Source organism: Chrysochloris asiatica, unplaced genomic scaffold, assembly GCF_000296735.1.
Source record: "Chrysochloris asiatica unplaced genomic scaffold, ChrAsi1.0 scaffold00013, whole genome shotgun sequence".
Lineage (NCBI taxonomy): Eukaryota > Metazoa > Chordata > Mammalia > Afrosoricida > Chrysochloridae > Chrysochloris > Chrysochloris asiatica.
In genome coordinates, this window is record NW_006408531.1 from 7565440 (window position 1) to 7581645 (window position 16206).

General features: G+C 36.7%; 1 pseudogene; it reads right to left on the reverse strand.

The window, feature by feature from the left end:
- Nucleotides 1–13385: 13385 nt before the first annotated feature.
- Nucleotides 13386–13727, reverse strand: LOC102825037 (annotated as a pseudogene).
- Between the last annotated feature and the right edge of the window lie 2479 nt (nucleotides 13728–16206).

Consider the following 16206-nt stretch of genomic DNA (forward strand, 5'->3'; position numbering starts at 1 on the left):
CTCCTACTTTGGACATATTGTCCGGAGGAAACAGTCGCTGGAGAAGGATGTCATGCTGGGTAAGGTGGAGGGTCAGAGAAAAAGAGGAAGACCCCTAACAAAATGGATTGGCCAGGTGGCATCATTGATGAACTCAAGTGTGGCAGCAGTAGTGAGGTTGGCCCAGGATCGGACATTGTTTCATTCTGCTGTGCATGGTTCACTATGAGTCGGTTCTGACTCGATGGAACCTGACAAGAACAACATATCATTCACTCCAGGAATCCTGGTATAGTAATGTGGGTTTTTGCAGTGGACTGCAAGGTTGGTTTGAACCCCAAAGTTGGGAGTTCAAGCTCACCAGTCCCTCCCTGGAAACCATATACAGGGTTGCTGAGTCCGAATGAACTCTACTGCACTTAACAAAAACAACATACCTGTAAATGAAGTCTCTGAGAGTTTTGTTCCATTCACCTTAAGGTCAATTCTACTTTGAGAATGCAGCTCTGTTCCAGTCTTTTTTTTGAATGCCTTCTTACCTGAGGAGTGCATCTTCTAGCACCATATCTGACAATGTCTTGCTGTTATTCACACAGTTTTTAGTGGATATCCATTCAAAATTGGTCTGCCTCTTCTTTTTGCCTTAGTCTGTCTTAGACTGCCAGCTCTGACAAAACCTGTCCACTATCAATGAACTTACTGGTATTTAAAATACCAGCTGTGAAGCTTTTAGTGTCACGGCAACACCAAAGTCACCACAGTACGACAAACTGAAAGAAAGGGGGTGTAGAATTCATAGAAATTAGCTATTTTTGCTTCCAACTTCTAATATTTTATAAAGGGGGAAAATGATACAATTCCAGCTTAAATAGAATTTTAGAAGGTAGAATTTGAAGAGAGCTTAGACATCATCTATCTCCACTGGCTTATTTTTGTTTTTAGATAAGACTTCCAGAGAAATGAAATTAAAGTACACAAGTTCCATAGCGGTAAGGCTACCCCAGTACCCTATTGTAATGTTGTATGCCTGTGGCACTATAGGATAAATCACTGGACTGCAAGGTTGGTTTAAACCCTAAGGTTGGTGGTTGATCCTCACCGACCGCTCCTCAGAAACATTACACAGGTCACTGTGAGTCAGAATACACTCAGTGACACTTAACAACAACAATCATAAGAATTTCTAAATGAATTCTAGGTTTTCTATAAGTCTTACATTTTCCCCTTTCTAACAATAAGACTTCTTTTCAAATATTTAGTACATATTCAGTTTACTCTAGACTTTGTGGCTGTTCAGAAATGACCTAAGTTGCTATTTCCTGTGTAAAACAGTAAAGCTCTCATTTTAGTTTGGATATACTCTGAACTGTAAATGATGTTTGAAACCCATAAGTTTAGCATTTTGCTTTTTTTCTTTCTTTTTCTTTTTTTCTAAGCCTTAATAGGACTAAAAAAGTGTATTTTAAAAAGTGTTATAGCACTTATTATTACTCGAGTTTTAATTAATATGTTTAAGGGTATTATTTTAATATTTTGCATTTATTTTGGTATTCTTAGAGTATATATATACACAAAATGTTCTTTAAGTGTATGAGCAATTTATAACCATGTTCTGCTGTTTCATGACAGTTCTGAAGTTTGAATTTGCATTGGCCCCAAATGAAGGATAAATTACCTCATGGCAAGCTGTACAAATAAAGGTATTACAGTCATTTACGTAAGGAAGAGTTGTGGGTAAATGAAGTCATTAAATGCACATAATATTTGAGTTCTGTAGCACTCAGCAGAACCTTTTCTTTGGCGGTCAATACAATAATCATTCAGTAGCAGATGTGCTATATAGATGTGCTGTATAAGTAATTATTATACTAAATATTTATTAAAGAACTTCACATTTTATATTATTTTTATTGTATCTTTGAACACTTTGAATAAGTTAGTCTTTAAAATAATGAAGTGGGGGCTAAAATTGTTAGATTATTTTAGACAAAAATGGCAGTGATAAAAAATTAATTCCATTGACAGTCAATCATAATCAAAATATAAAGATTCAATTTGAGTAAAAAGAAACATGATCATTTTAAACTTTCAGATTTGTTGACTTTGCATTCCACCCCTCTTCCTATCACTTCTCAACTTTGTTCTTAGGAAAATGTTGCCCTTTTGATCTTGAATGATTTTCCATCCCATTATGAGCATACCTGACTAGTGCTGTTTTCTTCCCCTACAAACCTATCTATTGGAGTCCTGGTATGGTGCTGCAGGTTAATGTGCCAAACTGCAAAGTCATTTGAACTGCAAGGTTGGCAGTTCAAACCCTATATGGGGTCACTATGAGTCAGAATTGACTTGATGGCACTTAAAAATAACAACAGCAAACCTATCTATTGATTGGCTGAAAATCAGGCCACAAGGGTGAGTTCTTTTCCAGAACTGATGGCTAGTCAAGGGTCACAGTCTCAGGTTCTTCTTATTTCCTGATCATCAAATCAGGGCTATTATTGATTTATTAAATAAACCTGAGTCTTGTTCCACATTTTTCTCCCACACTATCCAAGTCACTCTAATGTGATCCATATCAGAATAGTTGGTAGTGGTAGTTGGTCACCATCTAGTTCTTCCAGTCTCAGAGCTGTGGAGACTGATGTTCACATGTTCTATCAATGAGCAGTGTCTACAACCTTGAAAGTTCATAGGTGGCTTTCTATTGGTCTCTCCATGTGTGGAAGAAAGAAGAATGAATAAAATTTGAACAAGCGTGGAATCAATTAGTCCAATAGACTAATGGAAAATGCATGTTATTTTTTTTAAAAAGGAATTCCTAGAAAATGAAGACATCTCCCTATGTGATCTGAAATAAAGTGTTTTGATTGAACCAGAGAAGGTCTCTGTAAGACAAATCCATGACAACTTCATTAGTATCTTCCTTTGTAGTCAACATAGGCAATCATGGTAACTCATAAGCTTTTCTGTTTGAAATAGACATTTCTCATTCAACTTATGGAATTATAATATTCCTTTATTCTTATTTTATTATTACTATCACTCTATTATCAAATCCTTCATACAAATTCGTGCATGTACACACCACAAAATTTATAATAATGAAAATTACAGCCTACTCTAGAATAGTTGCAGACTTTTTAGACTAGATAATTCCTTTTGAGTTCTATCTCTCAGATTCAGTATTGTTTCTAGATAATAGTTTTATCTTTTTAATTAACACAGGTGAATAAACTATTAATATGGCTTTCTTCCAAGATTCAATTCAATGTGTGATATTAGATGCTGTGTCTAATAATAAAGTCCATGAAAATGCATGTGTATATGTGATAGCACTCAATACTATTGGGAGAAGGATATAAAGACATTGTATCCTTGACAAAAGCAGAGTACCATTTGCCTCACTGATACCACTCAAAATGAGTAAATGGTTTTTGTATATGTACTAAAGGTAGCATTCTTTGCTTTATGCTGAGGTAATAAGTACAATGCTGGTATAAAATATAAGCATTTTTGTTATTGTTGCTAAGTGCCATCTTGTCAGATCTGACTCATAGCAACTCTAAATAGTGTTTCCAAGGCTGTAACTCTTTGTAGGAACAGAAAGTTATATCATTCACCTGAAGTGTGAATCTTGTGGTTCACGGTCTAGTGCTTATTCTACAGAGCCATCACTCTCTGTATTTAATACTGCTTTATTCATCTTTTCAACCTCTGAATTTCATGTTACACGTAATATATGTAGGTTCAGACTCCTGGTGTGAGTTGTAGGGTTAATATTGGGCTTTAAACCACAACATCTGTGATGCAAGCCCACTAGTATCTCCTAGGAAACCTTATAAAGGGCCGCCATGAGTCAGAACCAACTTAACAGCACTTAATGACAACAAATACATAAGTTATATTGTAATCTTTATGATATTAATGAGGAGATTGATGATGACTAAAATATTATAATTTAAATACAACAAATTAAATTGATAATTACATATTTGGGAAAGACTGAAACCAGTTAAGTGGCTAACAAGACATGCAGACATTTCTCATAGAGAATTTCAGTCTAGTAAAGCTAAAATGACTCCATAAAAATAGATAACTTCAAAATTAAATTTTGACACTTTGACAGGGCTTTGACAGATAAATAAGAAGAGAGGAAATTCCATATAGAATGAATACAAATAAAATCAGAGGAGGCAACATATGGACTCTTTTGGGTATTGCTAAATTGTCCAGTTAGACTAAAGAATAAAAACCTTAACTAAAGGAAATTTATATTAAGACATATTTGGAAAGCTTTGGGTATAAGAAAAGAGCATGGTTTTTAACTTATGGACATTAGATTAATATCAAATGATATTAAAATATAGTTGTGTTTACTTTTGAGACAGTGTATCTTAAGGGAATGCAGGAGAAATTAGACGGAAAAAGAGTGCAGAAAAATGGAAGCTATGCATAATTTTAGAACTATGATGAGATTATAAATCCATGAAATATCAATGAAAATGCCAAGGACTAAATTAATAGGTAAGACTTTGTAATAGCAAATTCAGTATAATTTGGAAACCTTCCCTAAATGGTGATTGAAATTGAGTCACTTCCGATAGCTCTTCAGTTTTTAAGACAAAGAAAAATAATGAGCAAATCATGAACCATTTGAGATGAAAAAGGTAGCATTTGCCCACAGACAGAGTTTAGGAGGATTGAGAAAGAATGAGAAATGGAAACAAGAAATACAGGGAGGAAGTAGTATAAGTGAAGTTACATTGAGGTGATTGCAATCAATAAGATTAAATGAAATGTGTATGATTGCTGAATGTAAAACTGATAATCTACTCTTTAAATCTTCATTCAATTCATAATGAAACATTTTAAAAAGAAAAATACTGGGCAAATTACACTGCCATTAATGTAAATAGGTGAAAGAAGTCACATACAGTGCTAGGTGGCAAATTTCCTTTTACACAACTATGAAAGGTCTATTCGTAAGCTGTGTGAAAATGTATAACAGGAATTTTGATATTAATTTATAGAAAATTCAATAAATGTTTAGGGTTACAACACTACATCAAGGAATAATTTGCTTATATATGATTCCTGAAGATGGATTAATATTTATGCTTCCTAACAAAATTACTGATGAATATCCCAAGTATAATGAATATCCTTGCTTAATGTTTGCTTTATTTCAAATTCATTATGAAGAGCTATATCACACACCTCTCCCATACTCCTTTGTTCATACTTGCAATTCCTCCCAAAACACACACACGCACAACTACTTATTCATACTTCCATACTCACTTGTTGTTGCTATTAGGTATTCTGGAGTAAGTTTCAGGTAAATGTGACTATATACAACAGAATAAAATACTGCTTATTTTGTGCCATCATCACAATTGTGTCTGTGATTGAGCCCATTGTGTCAATCCATCTCATTGGGGTCTTTTGCAGAAACTGGTCCCTCCTGAGAGCATGTCCAAAATACCTATGAGAAATATCACCATTTTCACTCTAAGAAGCCTGCAGATTATACTTCTTCCAAGATTTGTTCAATCATCTGTCTAGCTATAATATATTCACTATTCTTCATGAGCACCATTATTGAAAGGAATCAATTTTTCAATGTTTGCAACATTTGAGCCCATTGCTGCTGCCACTGAGCCATTCCATGTTAGTTTAAGTCTACTTTCAGCAAGTAAGGTTGTATCATCTGCATATCGCAGGTTGTATTATCAGCATATCGCAGGTTGTTAATGAATCTTCCTCCAATCCTGATGCTACATTTTCTTCATATAGTCTAGCTTCTTGGATTATCTGCTCAACATACTTATTGAATAAGTATGGTGAAAAAATACAACCATAGCACAAACCTTTGTTAATGTTAATATATGTTCGGTTCAAGCAACTACTTATTAGTCTGTGTACAGGTTCCTCATGAGCACAATTAAGTGTTCTGGAATATTCATACTTTGCAATATTGTCCATAGCTTTTCATGGTGCACACAACCAAAAGCCTTTGTATAGTCAATAAAGCACAGGTAAACATCAGTCTGGTATACTCTGCTTTCAGATAAGATCCATTTGACATTAGCAATGATATCCCTCATTCCAAGTCCTCATTTGATCTGGTTTGACTTTTTGTCAGTTACAGTTAATGTATACTTGCAACAAGTTTGCAGATTATCTTTAGCAAAAGTTCGCTTGTATGAGATATTAATGATATTATCCAATGATTTCCACATTCCTTTGGGTCACTTCTTTTTGAAATGGTCACAAATATGTATCTCTCCCAGTCAGTTGGCCAGTTTGTTGTCTTCCAAATTTCTTGGCATAGATGAAGGAGTGTTTCTTCAGTTTGTTGAAAGATTTCAATTTGTATTTCATCAATTCCCAGAGTCCTATTTTTTGTCAATGACTTTAATGCACCTTGTACTTCTTTGTTCAGTATCATTGACTTTTGGTCATATGCTACATCTTGAAATGTTTGAGCATCGACCATTTCTTTTTAGTACAGAAATGTGTAATCTCTGTGTAATCCTTCCATTTTCTTTTGATGCTTTCATTGTTGTTGTTAGGTGTCATCGAGTCAGTACAAAATCATAGTGATCCTATGCACAACAGAATGAAACAATGCCTGGTCCATAATTATTGCCACTCTTGAGTCCATTGATGCTGCCATCTTTCCAATCCATCTCACTGGGGGGGTCTTCCTCTTTTTCTCTGACTCTCCACCTTACCAAACATGATATACTTCTCCAGTGACTGGTCTCTCCTGACAATATGTCCGAAATATGAAGAGACAAAGTTTGGCCATCCTGGCCTCCAAGGAGCACTCTGACTGCACTTCTTCCAACACAGATCTGTTGATTCTTTTGGCAGCCTGTGGCACTTTCAATATTCTCCTCCAACACCAGCATCTTCTTAATGATCTTTTGCTTTCTTTTTGCATAATATTCTTGATGTCTTCCCACAATTCTTCTGGTCTTTAGTCTTTCCTATCTAATGTATTAAATCTATTCTTCAGATGATCTCTAAATTAATGTAGGGTATGTTCAGGGTCTTGTTTTGTCTTTGATAGACTTGTTTAATTTTCTTCAGCTTCAGCCTGAATTTGCATATCAGCAATTGGTGGTCTGTTCCATAGTCCGCCTCTGGCCTTGTTTTGGCTGATGATATGGAACTTTTCCACAATGTTTTTCCAAAGATGTAGTCAATTTGACTTCTGTGTATTCTGTTTGGTGAAGTCCATGTGTTTTGTTATCTTTTGTGTTGTTTAAAAAAGGTATTTGCAATGAACAAGTCATTGGTCTTGAAAAATTCTATCATGCAATCTCTAGCATCATTTGTATTACAAAGGCCATATGTTCCAATGACTGAGCCTCCTTTTTTGTGTACAACTTTTGCATTACAATCACCAGTTGTTGTTGTTGTTACATGCCGTCCAGTCAATTCAGACCCATAGCAACCCTGTATAGGGTTTCCAATGAGCAGCTGGTGAGGTTGAACCGCTGACCTTGCAGTTCAAATGGCTTTGCAGTCTGGCTCATTAACCCAGAGTGCCACGCCAGGACTCCCAGTAGTTACCAATAATTGAATTTTTATCCATTTCAGACTGAAGAAAGTGGTAGAATTCTTCAATTTCATCATCATTGGCTTTAGTGGTTGGTGCATAAATTGGAATGATAGTGGTATTAACTGGTCTTCCTTGTGCTGTTGTTGTTAGGTGCCATTGAGTCAGTACCGACCAATATCAACCTTATGCAGAGCAAAACAAAACACTGCCCAATCCTGGGCACAACCGTTGCCACGCCTGAGTCCATCGATGGTGCCAATTGGCCAATCTGTCTCACTGGGGGTCTTCCTCTTTTTCTCTGACCCTCCACCTTACAAAAATGATATTCTTCTCTAGCAACTGGTCCCTCCTGACAATATGTCTGAAGTACGAGAGATGAAGTTTGGCCATCTTGGCCTCCAAGGAGCACTCTGGCTGCACTTCTTCCAACACAGATCTGTTGGTTCTATTGGCAGCCCATGGCACTTTCAACATTCTCCTCCAACACCATAACTCAAAAGCATCAATTATTCTATGGTCTTCCTTATACACTGTCCAGCTTTTGCATGTGTAAGAGGTTGTTGAAAATAGCATGACTTGGTCAGGAACACTTTAGTCCTCAAACTGACAATCTTTGCTCTTCAACACTTTAAAAAGATCTTGTGCAGAAGATTTGCCTAACGCAATACGTCATTTGATTTCTTGACTGCTGCTTCCTGACTGTTGATAGTTGATCCAAGAAGAATGAAGTATCTATATTATCCTATTACTGATCGTGTTGCCTATTAGTGCTGTCCTTCAAGACAAACCTTGATATGTTCACTTTCATGATGAATATGATAGCGTTCCTCTTCATTGTTTTGATCCTGGCGTACTAAAACCATGTGATTGTCAGATTCAAAATGGCTAATACCATTCCATTTCAGCTCACTAATGTGATATCGATGTTTATGCATTCCATTTAGTTTTTTACAATTTCCAAATGTTTTAGACTCATACCTCATACATTGCATGTTCTGATCATTAATGGATATCTATAGCTGTTTGTCTTCATTTTGAGTTATACCCCATCAGTAAATGAAGGTCCTGAAGGCTTTACTCCATTCCCATCACCATGGTTAACTCTACTTTGAGGAGGCAGTTGTATTTTGAGTGCTTTTCCATCTGAGTGACTCATTTTTCAGCACTTTACCTGACAATATTCTGGTGCTCTCTATCCTATTTCAACACTCAATATTCTGGTGCTTTCTAACAGTGTTCTTCTGCTATCATAATGTTTTCAGTGACTAAATATTCTATGTAGTACTTTCTCCCCTTCTTCCTAGTCTGTCTTCGCTTGGAAGCTCATTTGAAATGTTTCCACCATGGTTGACCCTACTGGTATTTAAAATACTGGTGGCATAGCTTTTAGAATCACAGCATTCACAAGCCACCATAGTGCAACAAACTGACTGATACGTGGTGATCTCAAGGTATTAGTTTGCTTTTTTAACACTATAAAGATTTTTGCAGCAGATTTGCCCTTCTAGTGTATCATTTGATTCCTTGACTACTGCTTCAAGAAATGGGCATTGATTGTGGATCCAAGTAAAACCGAAATTCTTACCTTATTTTTATTTTTTTTTTTCATTTATCATGTTGTTGCTTATTGATTCTGTAATGAAGATTTTTCTATCTTCATGCTAAAGTACCATAATACTTAAGGGTATAGTCTTTGATCTTAATCAGTAAGTACTTCATTTCTGCTTCATTTTCAGCAAGCAGTGATCTGTCATCTACAGTGATCTGTTAACAAATCTTCCTCTAATCCTAATGTGTTCATTTTCATGCAGTCTAGCTTCTCAGAATATTTCCCCAGTTTACAGATTAAATAAGCATGGTGAAAGTATGTAACAATGCTGAGGCACCTTTTCTGTTTTTGAATCACACACCATACCCCTCTTCTTTTTGTATGAATGTCTCATGGTCTGTATACAGCTTATGCACGAGCACAACTAAGTGTTTTTTGAAAAGTTACTCATAATTTGCTTTAATCCACTCAGCCTTTGCATAGTTATTATAACATAGTTAAACATCCTTATGGTATTTTCTGCATTCAGTAAAGACCCATCTAACATCAGCAATGATATCATTGTTATATGCCCTCTTTTTTTTTTTTAATGTTATATTGTGAATTATGTGATAGTTTACATGGAAGAACAATGGTTTTACATTCATTCTATCGTCTATCGTCTCATTGACATAGTTACAATCCCTTCCATGCAATCCTTTCCCTGTGCCCCCAGGTCTTCAGCACACAGTTGCTCTCCCTCTCTGGATCTAAAGTCTCCAGTGGCTCCATTGCTCCACGTCATTATCTCTGGCTCCATTTCAGGCATCACTGCTTCTCTGGGTAGGATCCTGCTCTCTGCTCTTCTCCCTTGATGGTCCTAGGGACCTCCGCTCCTAGACTGAAAAGTTAATCACTCCCCTCCTTGCTATAAAACGGCTACCTTTACATTTCCAACCCTCACAATCAGTCCTGATAACAATTATTCACTATTGTATCACAAGAGACCTGTCTGTATTTCATTGCATCAGCCCCGGCTAGTCAGATTGAATACTACTCACTGGAGATTCTACCTTCCTCCAGGCCCTCTGGATCTAAGTTCCCTCTTGAAAGCTTGTAAGCCAGTCACTTCTTGCCTTTGTAGCCCCCCACCCCCCATTTTGAGTAGCCAATGTCCAAGTTGCCCATCCCTGTCTACTTTGTGTGTGGAGGGGGTGGGAATGATTCTTGCTGTTAGGACTTATTCCCTCTTTTGAGCTACTGCTTCCATAGGTGTAGGTCAAGTTCTCAAATTGTATGAGAATACTTTTTTTGTTGTTGTTTTCCTCTTCTTTTTACTTCTGTTTGAGCTCTGATCATCTAGTCATTGAAGCCAGGACAAGTGGGTATTATCTGCAAGTGTGGGTGTCCTTATGCATATGCCCTCTCTTCTTATCAGCTGGACACTTCACTCTCTACTCTAGTCCTCTGTGGCTATGTCACTGACTCTGGGCCCAAGAGTCCCCAGGTCTTGCCACACTGCTTACCAACCAGGTCTTCACCCGGGTTCACAGAAGTCTATTAAACGTTGTAGGAATATATGCCCTCTTTTGAATCTGACTTGAATTTCTGGCACTTGTCTGTTAATGTACTGCTGCATTCATTTTTTGAATTATCTTCAGGCCAAATTTTACTTGTGTGAGATATTAATGACACTGATAGATAATGTTCGCATTCTTTTGGATCATCATTCTTTGGAAAGGGCATAAATATATATTTCTCCCATCAATAAGTCAGATGACTGCCATCCAAATTACTTGACATAGATAGGTGAGCATTTCCAACATTGCAGTCATTTCTTGAAACATTTCAATTGGCATTCTGTCCATTCCTGGAAACTTATTTTTCTCCAATGTTTTCAATGTGGCTGAGACTTCTACCTACAATACCACTGGTTCTGATCATATGTTTAAATGGTTGAATACTGGCCAATTATATTTGGTGCCATAACTGTATTCCTCCCATCTTCTTTAGGTACTTCCTTCAGCATTCAGTATTTTACCCATTGTATCTTTTCCATGTTATTGTTGTTGTTAAGTGCCATCTATTCTGTTTCAACTCGGTGATCCTGTGCACAACAGAACAAAACAGAATCTAATCCTTCAGTATTGCAACTCAAGGACTTGGGTTTTTTATTTAATGCTTTCAACTTGAGGAATGGCTGAATGTGTTCTTATTTCTTGGTTTTCTAGCTCCACAGTTTTGCATATTTCATTATAATACTTCACTTTCTCTTTTTGATTCTCACTTAAAAGTAATTTATTCAGTTCTTTTACATCATTTCTTTTGTTTACTTCAACTATTTGTTCAAGGATAAGTTTCAGATAAGTTTCTCTTCTGGTATTCATTTTCATCATTTCTTCCTTTCCTGTCTTCATGTCTTTTTGTTTTTTTTCATGTAAAATATCCTTGATGTTATATTACTACTTGCCTGGTCTTCAAGCATTAGTATTTTTCTTAGTTACCTAGTGCTGTTATAACAGAAATACCACAAGTAGATGGCTTTAACAAACAGAAATTTATCCTCTTACAGTTTAAGTGGCTACAAGTCTGAATTCAGAGCACTGACTCTGGAGTAGAATCCTTGTCTTTTTTCAGAATGAGTAGGCCCAGTATTTCTTAGAGTTTCCCTTGTGTCTTATAATCAATCTTTCCTGGATCTAGGAGCTTCACAGTGCAGTGACCGCAGGTTCAAACTCCACTCCCAGTTTTTTCTTAGTCCCTCCAAACATAGGTCATTTTTCTCTTCCTTTTATGTCTCAAAAAAGATTAACTCAAGATACACCTAATCCTGTAGATGGAATCTGTAAAGGAAGGATTTACAACACAGGATAAATGTATCACATCAAGGCTAATAATATCAAATCATATAATGGGTTTGTTATATTATATTATATCTCATTATGGAAATAACTATATCTCAACTGCCAAAACACTGAGAATCTTAGCCCAGTTAAATTGACACAGAACCTTAACTATCAAAATTTTCAATGTTTCCAATTTATTCAAGAGGTAATCTCTAAATTCAGACAGGATATCCTGGTATGGTGCTTTGGCTTAATGTAGCAGACTGCAAAGCTGTTTGAACTGCAAGGTCGGTGGTTCAAGCTCACCAGCTGCTCCTTGCAAGCCCTATACAGGGTTGTATGGGTCAGAATTGACTTAACGGCACTTAGCAACAACAATATTCAAGATTGTACTCTGACTCTTATAGACTTGTTTAAATTTTTTTCACCATCAACCTGAACTAGGTAGAAGCAATATATGGTCTATTCCATGGTTGGTTTCAGCCACATTTTAAGTGATCAGATTGAGTTTCTCCATTGTATCTTTCCACAGATGTAGTCACTTTGATTGCTGTATTTTCCATTGGTGAGGTTCACATGTATTGTCGCTGTTTATGCAGTTGAACGAAGGTATTTGCAGTGAATACGCCTTATAAAATTCTAGCATGAGATTTCCGCCATTGTTTCTATCACCAAATCCTTATTTTCCTACTAACAGACCTTTTTTGGAGTCCTGGTGTGGTACTGTAGAATAAGCACTAGACTGCTAACTGCAAGGTCAGTGGTTCAAACCAGGGTCGCTGTAAGTAAGAAAGTTATATATTTAATATAACTTAACAGTTAACAGGGATCCCTTTCATTCTCAACTTTCACTTCCAATCAGCTGTAATTATCAATACATCTTGATCATATATCTGAGCAACTTCAGACGGCAGAAATTGGTAAAATTCTTCATTTTGCTAATTTTGAGCATCTACTGGTGGTGCATAAATTTGAAAAACAGTCATTTTAACTGGTTGTCCTTCTAGGCATATGGATGTTATATTATTATTGATAGCAGTACTTCAGGAAAGATCTAGAACCACTAATTTTTAGGATGAATGTGACTCCAAAACGTTGATTTGTCATACGAGGGCATATTCTTATAATTGTATGATTGTTCCAAAATGGTAAATATCAGTCCACTTCAGCTCACTAATGCTTTGATTAGGGATGTTTATGCATTCCACTTCATTTTTGATGGCATTTAGTTTTTATTTTTTGCTTTTTTAATTGAAATAATTTATTATTCAAACAAAAGTACAAAGTATGGAAAATTAGTGTATTTGAATCGTTTCAGAGAGCAGAAAAAACTTTGCCTGGTGGTTACGAATCGGGCTGCGAACCGCAAGGTCAGCAAAACTACCAGCTATTCCATGGGAGAAAGAGGAGATTTCTGCTCATTTCTATGTCCGGTTCCACCTTCTAGCAGCAAGCGCTAGATGCACAGCCCGAAGGTGCTGAAGATGCAGTGCAAGGTCTTGTTCTCCCACCACACCGTGCAGCTCCGGTCCATGGAGTTGTCCCAGAAGCAAGAGCTGGCTGTGTGCTACCCGGCCCCGTTCTTCTGCATGATGACACAGGTCACAATGTCTTTAAATGGCTTTCACAACTTGGTAAATTGACTAAGCGCTTGCTCCATAACGTTTGTGGTCCACTGATTCACCTTGCTGTGTTGGTAAGCGTTACCACTAGTGGCAGTTTCGATAGCCTCTTTTACAATGTTGCTCACTTCATCGACAACAAACGCGGTTTCATCGCCAGCCTGGTAGTCCTCCATTTTTACTCGACGGCATTCAGTATTATCAGATTTGTACTATGTACATTCTGTCTTTCAATTATGAATGATGTCTATTTTCCCTTTGAGTTATGCCACATCCATAAATACTAGTCCTTTAGGTCATCCATGTCATTAAACAATTTGAGGAGACAGGTCTTTCTAGTCATATTTTGAGTGTCTTCAAACCTTAAGGAAGCCATCTTCTGGCATTGTATCAGGCAAGGTTGCATTGCTATTATTGTTTTGTTGGAAATGGATCTACAAATCCTTCTTCCTAGTCTGTCCTAGTCAGGAAGCTCTACTGAATCCTATCCAACATGGGTGATTCTGATGGTATTTGAAATTCCAAACACATAGCTACCAGCATCACAGCAAAGCACAAATCACCAGAGTATGATAAACTGAAAGAAGCAATATGAAACATGTTGCATGCCTGAACTTATGACATTACTAAACTCCTTCATTATTACATTGGGTCAGGATGTCAATCTATGTTAAACTCACAGATAAGATGAAGGACACCACACCATCTGTCTCAGGGAAGTATTTTACTTCACCAGAGAGAATATGACAGCTGTTGTTTGAAAGAAGAAGAAGCCTCACTTCCGCTGGTTTCCTTATTGTGACATTTCAATTTCCTTCCCAAGATATTCATCCAAGTTCTTGATCCCACTGTAGACATTTGCATACAAAGTTCCCCCAGGCAACTGTAGTATTGAAACAGCTGCATTATTACCCCAGCCATCATTTTCCTACTCTCAACTCTTATAACACCTGCATGTTTGCTCCTCAAACAGCACTCGTTTCATACTGCCTTACAAAAGAGCTGCCTTGGACTTATCTTATTTCTGCTACTAAAACTGTAAACAATTAAAGGGCAATAACCTTTTTCATGCTTAACATAAGGAAATGACTTAAAAGTAATACATAATTGACAGGTGAATAAATTGCAATATAAAAGAACAAGTTTATTTGTGAAGTTTTTTTTTGTTGTTGTTGTTGTTGTTTAATTGTTTGACATTGTTAAAATGAATACAGCTACTTGGCTGTGCTCTGGGCTCTATCAAGGGCATGCAAAAGTTAAATGAGATTCACACTTCCTGGAAACTTAAATAGACAATAAATTGCAAAAACTTGCATAACTCTATGTCAGACTATTAAGAGTGTAGTATTTTCTTTTAAATTTTACAATTGATGTTGAAGGATAAATACTTTCCAGATTATTAAATATTGAGTAGAAATTTATAGGCTATGTGTAATGAGATATCAAGAATAAGGACAGAATGACCTTAATGGTTGTGAGATAAATGTTGAAAAATAAGAACAGTAGTTTCACCCACCACCGTATTCATCTGTGAACCATCACCAACCTCATTTTTTCTCCCTCCCAGTAACCTAAACTTTTGCTCATCACTTAATTTTATTCCCAGGTTTTTACCACAAGAATTTTATTACTAAGCAAAATATTTTTTTTGTTTTGAGCTGTGAATAAATGAATTATGTAGTATGTTTTCTGCTGCAATGATTTTTTCACTCAAATATTTTGTTTTCAAGATTTATCCACATTATTGCATATATATACTTTTATTTTCTAATTTGTGATTTTAGCAGACTGAATTTTTTAATTCTGGTACTTCTGGTGTTGCTTGGTCCACTCAGCATTGAACTGTGAACCACAAGGTTGACAGGTAAAACCCACCAGCTGCTCCTCAGAAACGCTGTACAGGGTTTCTGTGGGTTGGAACTGACTTGACAGCACTTAACAACAACATTTTAAATTCTAATATTGATAAGCATAATGACTGTTTTATAATTTTTGTTATTATATATGTTGCTAAGAATTTCACTTACTTGGCCTCTGGAATATGTTGTTGTTGTTAAGTGCCATTGAGTTAATTCTAACCAATAGCGACCCTTTATAGGGTTTCCAAGGAGCATCTGGTGAGCTTGAACTGCCAGCCTTGCAGTTCAAATGGCTTTGTAGTCTGGCGTATTAACCCACAGTGCCACATCTGAACTATGTTGTTGTTGTTGTCAGGTGCCATCAAGTTGGAACCAACTCATAGCGACCCCATGCACAGCAGAACGAAACAATGTTCGATCCTAGGCCAACCTCACTACCGCTGCCACACTTGAGTCCATCAATGATGCCACCTGGCCAATTCATCTCGTTAGGGGTCTTCCTCTTTTTCTCTGACCCTCCACCTTACCGAACATGACATCCTTCTCCAGCGACTGTTCTCTCCGGACAATGTGTCCAAAGTAGGAGAGACAAAGCCTAGCCATCTTGGCCTCCAAAGAGCACTCTGGTTACACTTCTTCCAAAACAGATCTATTGGCTCTTTTGGCAGTCCATGCCACTTTTAGTATTCTCTTCCAGCACCACAACTCAAAGGCATCAATTCTTCTACAACCTTCCTTATTCACTGTCCAGCTTTTGCATCCATATGAGGTTATTGAAAATACCATGGCTTGGGTC